Below are 6745 nucleotides of genomic sequence, written 5' to 3' on the forward strand. Positions count from 1 at the left end.
CTTTGGGGAGTCAGGAGGTGAGTTACTCTCCGCAGGATTCCCAGCCTCTGACCTGCTCTGGGAGCCACAGTATTTATATGGCTGGGTCCAGCTCAGTTTCTGCTCAATGGGAACCCCCAGGATGTTGATAGTGGGTGCGGCTCCAACAACACTCAAGAAGCTCGACACCATCCAGGACAAAGCAGCCCCGCTCGATCGACACGCTAACCACAAACACTCACTCCCTCCACCCCCGATTCACAGTGACAGCCGTGTGAACCGTCTACAAGATGCCCCGCAGCGACTCACCAAGGCTCCTCCCACAGCACCTTCCAAACCCACCGCCTCTACCATCTAGAAGGACAAGGGGGGGGGCAGCAGACACATGGGGAACACCCCCACCTGCAAGTTCCCCCTCCGAGCCACTCACCATCCCGACTTGGAAACATATCGACCGTTCCTCTACTGTGGCTGGGTCAAAATCCTGGAACTCCCTCCCTAACAGCATAGTGGGTGTACCTACACCACACGGGGACTGACTGATGACCAATCACAATCCTGGAACTCCCTCCCTAACAGCACTGTGGGTGTACCTACATTAGAACAAAGAACAGTACAGCATAGGAAACAGGCCCTTCGGCCCTCCAAGCCTGTGCCGCTCCTTGGTCCAACTGGACCATTCGTTTGTATCCCTCCATTCCCAGGCTGCTCATGTGACTATCCAGGTAAGTCTTAAACGATGTCAGCGTGTCTGCCTCCACCACCCTACTTGGCAGCGCATTCCAGGCCCCCACCACCCTCTGTGTAAAAAACATCCCTCTGATATCCGAGTTATACTTCGCCCCTCTCAGCTTGGGACTGCAGCGGGTTCAAGATGGCAGCTCACCCAACACCTTCTCAAGGGGCAATGAGGGGTGGGTAATAACCACTGGACCAGCTAGCAACGCCCATGAACCAAGAATGAATTTTAAAAAGAGTGCTTGAAGAATAAGGAAGAGGTGAGGGTGAACTCCACTGGAAAGACAGTGGAGGATCGCTGAGCGGGTGATGGAGTACAGAGATTAAGCTCAGAGTCAATATTTACCACGGCAAGGAATCTGCAATCAAAACATTGCCATTCCAAAAGCCAGGCTCCCCCCCCCTGTTCCCCCAACACCACCCCACAGATCCTGTGCCAAGCTCAGTTCTCCAAGACGGAGATGAATAGATCCCTCCAACTGATGACCCAATCTCGCCACGTTTTGCGCACACACAAACAATATTCCAGGCAGTTACTGGGAGCTTGAGAGACACCAGCCTCTGAGAGTCAGTGTATGTGTGGAACCCGTACCCCAGTGAGAGTCAGTGTGTGTGGGACCCGTACCCCAGTGAGAGTCAGTGTGTGTGGGACCCGTACCCCAGTGAGAGTCAGTGTGTGTGGGACCCGTACCCCAGTGAGAGTCAGTGTGTGTGGGACCCGTACCCCAGTGAGAGTCAGTGTGTGTGGGATCCGTACCCCAGTGAGAGTCAGTGTGTGTGGGACCCGTACCCCAGTGAGAGTCAGTGTGTGTGGAACCCGTACCCCAGTGAGAGTCAGTGTGTGTGGGACCCGTACCCCAGTGAGAGTCAGTGTGTGTGGGACCCGTACCCCAGTGAGAGTCAGTGTGTGTGGGACCCGTACCCCAGTGAGAGTCAGTGTGTGTGGGACCCGTACCCCAGTGAGAGTCAGTGTGTGTGGGACCCGTACCCCAGTGAGAGTCAGTGTGTGTGGAACCCGTACCCCAGTGAGAGTCAGTGTGTGTGGAACCCGTACCCCAGTGAGAGTCAGTGTGTGGGGGACCCGTACCCCAGTGAGAGTCAGTGTGTGTGGAACCCGTACCCCAGTGAGAGTCAGTGTGTGTGGGACCCGTACCCCAGTGAGAGTCAGTGTGTGTGGGACCCGTACCCCAGAGAGAGTCAGTGTGTGTGGGACCCGTACCCCAGTGAGAGTCAGTGTGTGTGGGACCCGTACCCCAGTGAGAGTCAGTGTGTGTGGGACCCGTACCCCAGTGAGAGTCAGTGTGTGTGGGACCCGTACCCCAGTGAGAGTCAGTGTGTGTGGGACCCGTACCCCAGTGAGAGTCAGTGTGTGTGGAACCCATACCCCAGTGAGAGTCAGTGTGTGTGGGACCCGTACCCCAGTGAGAGTCAGTGTGTGTGGAACCCATACCCCAGTGAGAGTCAGTGTGTGTGGGACCCGTACCCCAGTGAGAGTCAGTGTGTGTGGGACCCGTACCCCAGTGAGAGTCAGTGTGTGTGGGACCCGTACCCCAGTGAGAGTCAGTGTGTGGGGATCCGTACCCCAGTGAGAGTCAGTGTGTGTGAAACCCGTACCCCAGTGAGAGTCAGTGTGTGTGGGACCCGTACCCCAGTGAGAGTCAGTGTGTGTGTGGAACCTGTACCCCAGTGAGAGTCAGTGTGTGTGGGACCCGTACCCCAGTGAGAGTCAGTGTGTGTGGAACCCGTACCCCAGTGAGAGTCAGTGTGTGTGGGACCCGTACCCCAGTGAGAGTCAGTGTGTGTGGGACCCGTACCCCAGTGAGAGTCAGTGTGTGTGGGACCCGTACCCCAGTGAGAGTCAGTGTGTGTGGAACCCGTACCCCAGTGAGAGTCAGTGTGTGTGGAACCCGTACCCCAGTGAGAGTCAGTGTGTGTGGAACCCGTACCCCAGTGAGAGTCAGTGTGTGTGGGACCCGTACCCCAGTGAGAGTCAGTGTGTGTGGGACCCGTACCCCAGTGAGAGTCAGTGTGTGTGGGACCCGTACCCCAGTGAGAGTCAGTGTGTGTGGGACCCGTACCCCAGTGAGAGTCAGTGTGTGTGGAACATGTGTTAAATATGGAATTGTGGTTTGAAATGCCTTTATTTTAGGAAAGGCATCTGCGGGGGGTCACACAGTTCAGCTGCTCTGTCTGCCAATCTGAGAATTTCCCTTTTTATATCAGCCCTTTGCTGAAATATTTGCCTGTGTGTTGTTTTTCCGTTAACCCTTTCCAAGTCAGTGCACTCGCTCTCTGCCCTCTTGTGGCCGCTCTCCCAGCGGCTCCTGGGAATACTGCACAGAATTCCTGATCCTTGGAATTGGAACATCGGGTGCTATGTGGAATGGGATAGAGTCACAGAATAATACAGCATGGAAACAGGCCCTTCCGTCCATCCCAGCTCGTCCCAATTGTCCGTGTTTGGCGCCCTATCCCCCAATCCTTCCCCATCCATGTCCTTATCCCAATGCATTTTAAATGTTCCTGTTGTACCCGCCTCGCCCACCCTCTCTCCGCACCACCTCTGATTTGATTTATTTTTGTCACATATTAACATACAGTGAAAAGTATTGTTTCTTGCGCGCTATACCGACAAAGCATACCGTTCATAGAGAAGGAAAGGAGAGAGTGCAGAATGGATAGTCAGAAGCTTTTTCCCCAGGGCAGCACGGTGGCACAGTGGTTAGCACTGCTGCTTCACAGCTCCAGGGACCTGGGTTCGATTCCCAGCTCGGGTCACTTGTCTGTGTGGAGTTTGCACATTCTCCTCGTGTCTGCGTGGGTTTCCTCCGGGTGCTCCGGTTTCCTCCCACAGTCCAAAGATGTGCGGGTTAGGTTGATTTGGCCAGGTTAAAAATTGCCCCTTAGTGTCCTGGGATGCATAGATTAGAGGGATTAGCGGATAAAATATGTAGGGATAAGGGGGTAGGGCCTGGGCGGGATTGTGGTCGGTGCAGACTCGATGGGCCGAATGGCCTCCTTCTGCACTGTCGGGTTTCTATGATTTCTATGAGTGTGGTGTTACAGTCATAGCTAGGGTGTGGAGAAAGATCAACTTAATGCGAGGTAGCTCCATTCAAAAGTCTGACAGCAGCAGGGAAGAAGCTGTTCTTGAGTCGGTTGGTACGTGACCACCCTGGGGGAAAAAGCTTCTGACTATCCACTCTGTCCATGCCTCTCGTAATCTTGTAGACTTCTATCAGGTCTCCCCCTCAACCTCCGTCGCTCCAGTGAGAACAAACCAAGTTTCTCCAACCTCTCCTCATAGCTAATGCCCTCCAGACCAGGCAACATCCTGGTAAATCTTTTCTGTACCCTCTCCAAAGCCTCCACATCCTTCTGGTAGTGTGGCGACCAGAATTGAACACTATATTCCATGTGCGGCCTCAACTAAGGTTCTGTACAGCTGAAGCATGACCTGCCAATGTTTAAACTCAATACCCCGGCCGATGAAGGCAAGCATGCCGTATGCCTTCTTGACTACCTTCTCCACCTGCGTTGCCACTTTCAGTGACCTGTGTACCTGTACACCCAGATCCCTCTGCCTATCAATACTCTGAAGGGTTCTGCCATTTACTGTATATTTCCTATCTGTATTAGATCTTCCAAAATGCATCACCTCACATTTGTCCAGATTAAACTCTGTGCGCATCATACTTATCTGTATTTTAAAATTCATTCCTGGGCCATGGGTGTCGCTGGCTGGGCCCAGCATTTATTGCCCATCCCTAGTTGCCCTTGGAGGGCAGTTGAGAGTCACCCACATTGCTGTGGCTCTGGAGTCACATGTAGGCCAGACCGGGGTAAGGACGGCAGAATTCCTTCCCTAAAGGGACGTTGGTGAACCTGTATTGAAGTACCAGCTACGTATTAACTGTCTTTCATTCCCATTTTCTTCAGGAATCCATGAATTCCCCGATGACATCTTTACAGAACAAGAGAGACAAAATGGCGCCTTTTTGCTGCACGTTTTCTGTGTAAGGAGGTTTGTTTGCGAGAGATCGGTTAGGATTATATTCACTGGAGTTTAGAAGAGTGAGAGGGGGATCTCATAGAAACTTATAAAATTCTAACAGGGTTAGACAGGGTGGATTCAGAAAGAATGTTCCCGATGGTGGGGGGAGTCCAGAACTAGGGGGTCAGAGTTTGAGGATAAGGGGTAAACCTTTTAGAACTGAGGTGAGGAGAAATTTCTTCACCCAGAGGCTGGTGAATGTGTGGAGTTCACTCCCACAGAAAGTAATTGAGGCCAAAACGTTGTGTGATTTCAGGAAGAAATTAATGTTTAAAGTTTATTTATTAGTGTCACAAGTAAGGCTTACATTAACACTGCAATGAAGTTACTGTTGAAATTCCCCCAGTCGCCCACACTCCGGCGCCTGTTCGGGTACACTGAGGGAGAATTTAGCACGGCCAATGCACCCTAACCAGCACGTCTTTCAGACTGTGGGAGGAAACCGGAGCACCCGGAGGAAACCCACGCAGACACGGGGAGAACGTGCAAACTCCGCACAGACAGTGACCCAAGCCGGGAATCGAACCCGGGTCCCTGGCGCTGTGAGGCGGCAGTGCTAACCCACTGTGCCGCCGTGCTGTCCATAGATACAGCTCTTGGGGCTAAAGGGATCGAGGGATATGGGGGGGAAAGGGGGGGAATCAGGATATTGAATTCGATGATCAGCCATGATCAGAATGAATGGTGGGGCAGGATCGAAGGGCTGAATGGTCTCCTCCTGCTTCTAGTTTCTATGTTTACCGCACTCACGTTGCCTCTTTCTCTGCCACCTAGTTATCCCCCCTTCTTGAGGATACGGTCTCCTACACCAATCCCACGTATTATCCCGTCCACTCTCAGGGCGAGAGTCTGGCTGTGTTGCTAGGCCAGGCCTTATTCACCATCCCTAATTGCCCCTTGAGATGCCCCCTGCTGTTGAAAAGCAACGAGAACGCATGCCCCCCCCTCCCACCCTACCGCGGGGTCGGGATGGGTGAAGGTCTATCACCCCACACCCCCCAGCAGAGCGGAGCGGTCGTTAGGCCTCCAGGACAATGATGGACCAAGCCTGAGGCCTACCTCTTCCCTCACTCCCCCGCCATTGCCCACATGGTCAAGTTCAGGACCTCATCCAACTGTCTCGGGAAGATAATCTGACCAGGAAGGAGTTGGGAATGTTTTTAAACACAATCCTTGTCTCTCCAAATAGAGACACAGAGAAAAACAGCAAGGAAATGATATGAAAGCCTTTGTAAACACTGGGTTAGATCCCGGTTGGAGCACTGGGCCCTAATCCGGGCCTCCCGACACTTTAGGAAGGATGTCGAGGCCTGGGAGAGAGTGCGGAGGGAGATTTTCTAGAATATTCCCAGGGATGAGGGGGCTTCAGTTCATGCGGAGAGACTGGGGAGAAGCTGGGATGGTTCTCCTGGGAGCGGAGAAGGTTAAGGGGGAGATTGAATCGAGGCGTTCAGAATCAGGAAGGGTTTGGATGAGAGTGAATCAGGAGAAAGTGTTTCCAGTGTCAGGAGGGTGGGTAACCAGAGGGGGGGACACACAGATTGAAGAGAATCGGGGAAAGAACCAGAGGGGGAGATGAGGGGAATTTTCTTTTGCGAGTTGTTGTGATCTGGAAGGCGCTGCCTGAAAGGGCGGTGGAAGCAGATTCAACAGGAACTTTCCAAAGGGGGGAGATACTGGAAAAGGGGCAGCACGGTGGCACAGCGGTTAGCGCTGCTGCCTCACAGCGCCTGGGACCTGGGTTCGATTCCCGGCTTGGGTCACTGTCTGTGCGGAGTCTGCACGTTCTCCCCGTGACTGCGTGGGTTTCCTCCGGGTGCTCCGGTTTCCTCCCACACTCCAAAGATGTGCGGGTTAGGTGGATTGGCCATGCTAAATTGCCCCTTGGTGTCCAAAGATGTGCAGGTTAGGTGGATTGGCCATGCTAAATTGCCCCTTAGTGTCCAAAGATGTGCGGGTTAGGTGGATTGGCCG

General features: G+C 53.4%; 1 pseudogene across 1 annotated transcript in view; it reads left to right on the top strand.

The window, feature by feature from the left end:
* The first annotated feature begins 886 nt into the window (after positions 1–886).
* The window catches only part of LOC144488387 (sodium/potassium/calcium exchanger 3-like), a 43159-nt pseudogene continuing 37300 nt past the window's right edge, over positions 887–6745 (top strand). Inside the window, exons 1-2 of the transcript XR_013496573.1 lie at positions 887–893; positions 4657–4733. The product of XR_013496573.1 is annotated as a sodium/potassium/calcium exchanger 3-like (transcript). The remainder of the gene's footprint in view (positions 894–4656; positions 4734–6745) is intronic.

This window comes from Mustelus asterias, unplaced genomic scaffold (genome assembly GCF_964213995.1).
Source record: "Mustelus asterias unplaced genomic scaffold, sMusAst1.hap1.1 HAP1_SCAFFOLD_1507, whole genome shotgun sequence".
Lineage (NCBI taxonomy): Eukaryota > Metazoa > Chordata > Chondrichthyes > Carcharhiniformes > Triakidae > Mustelus > Mustelus asterias.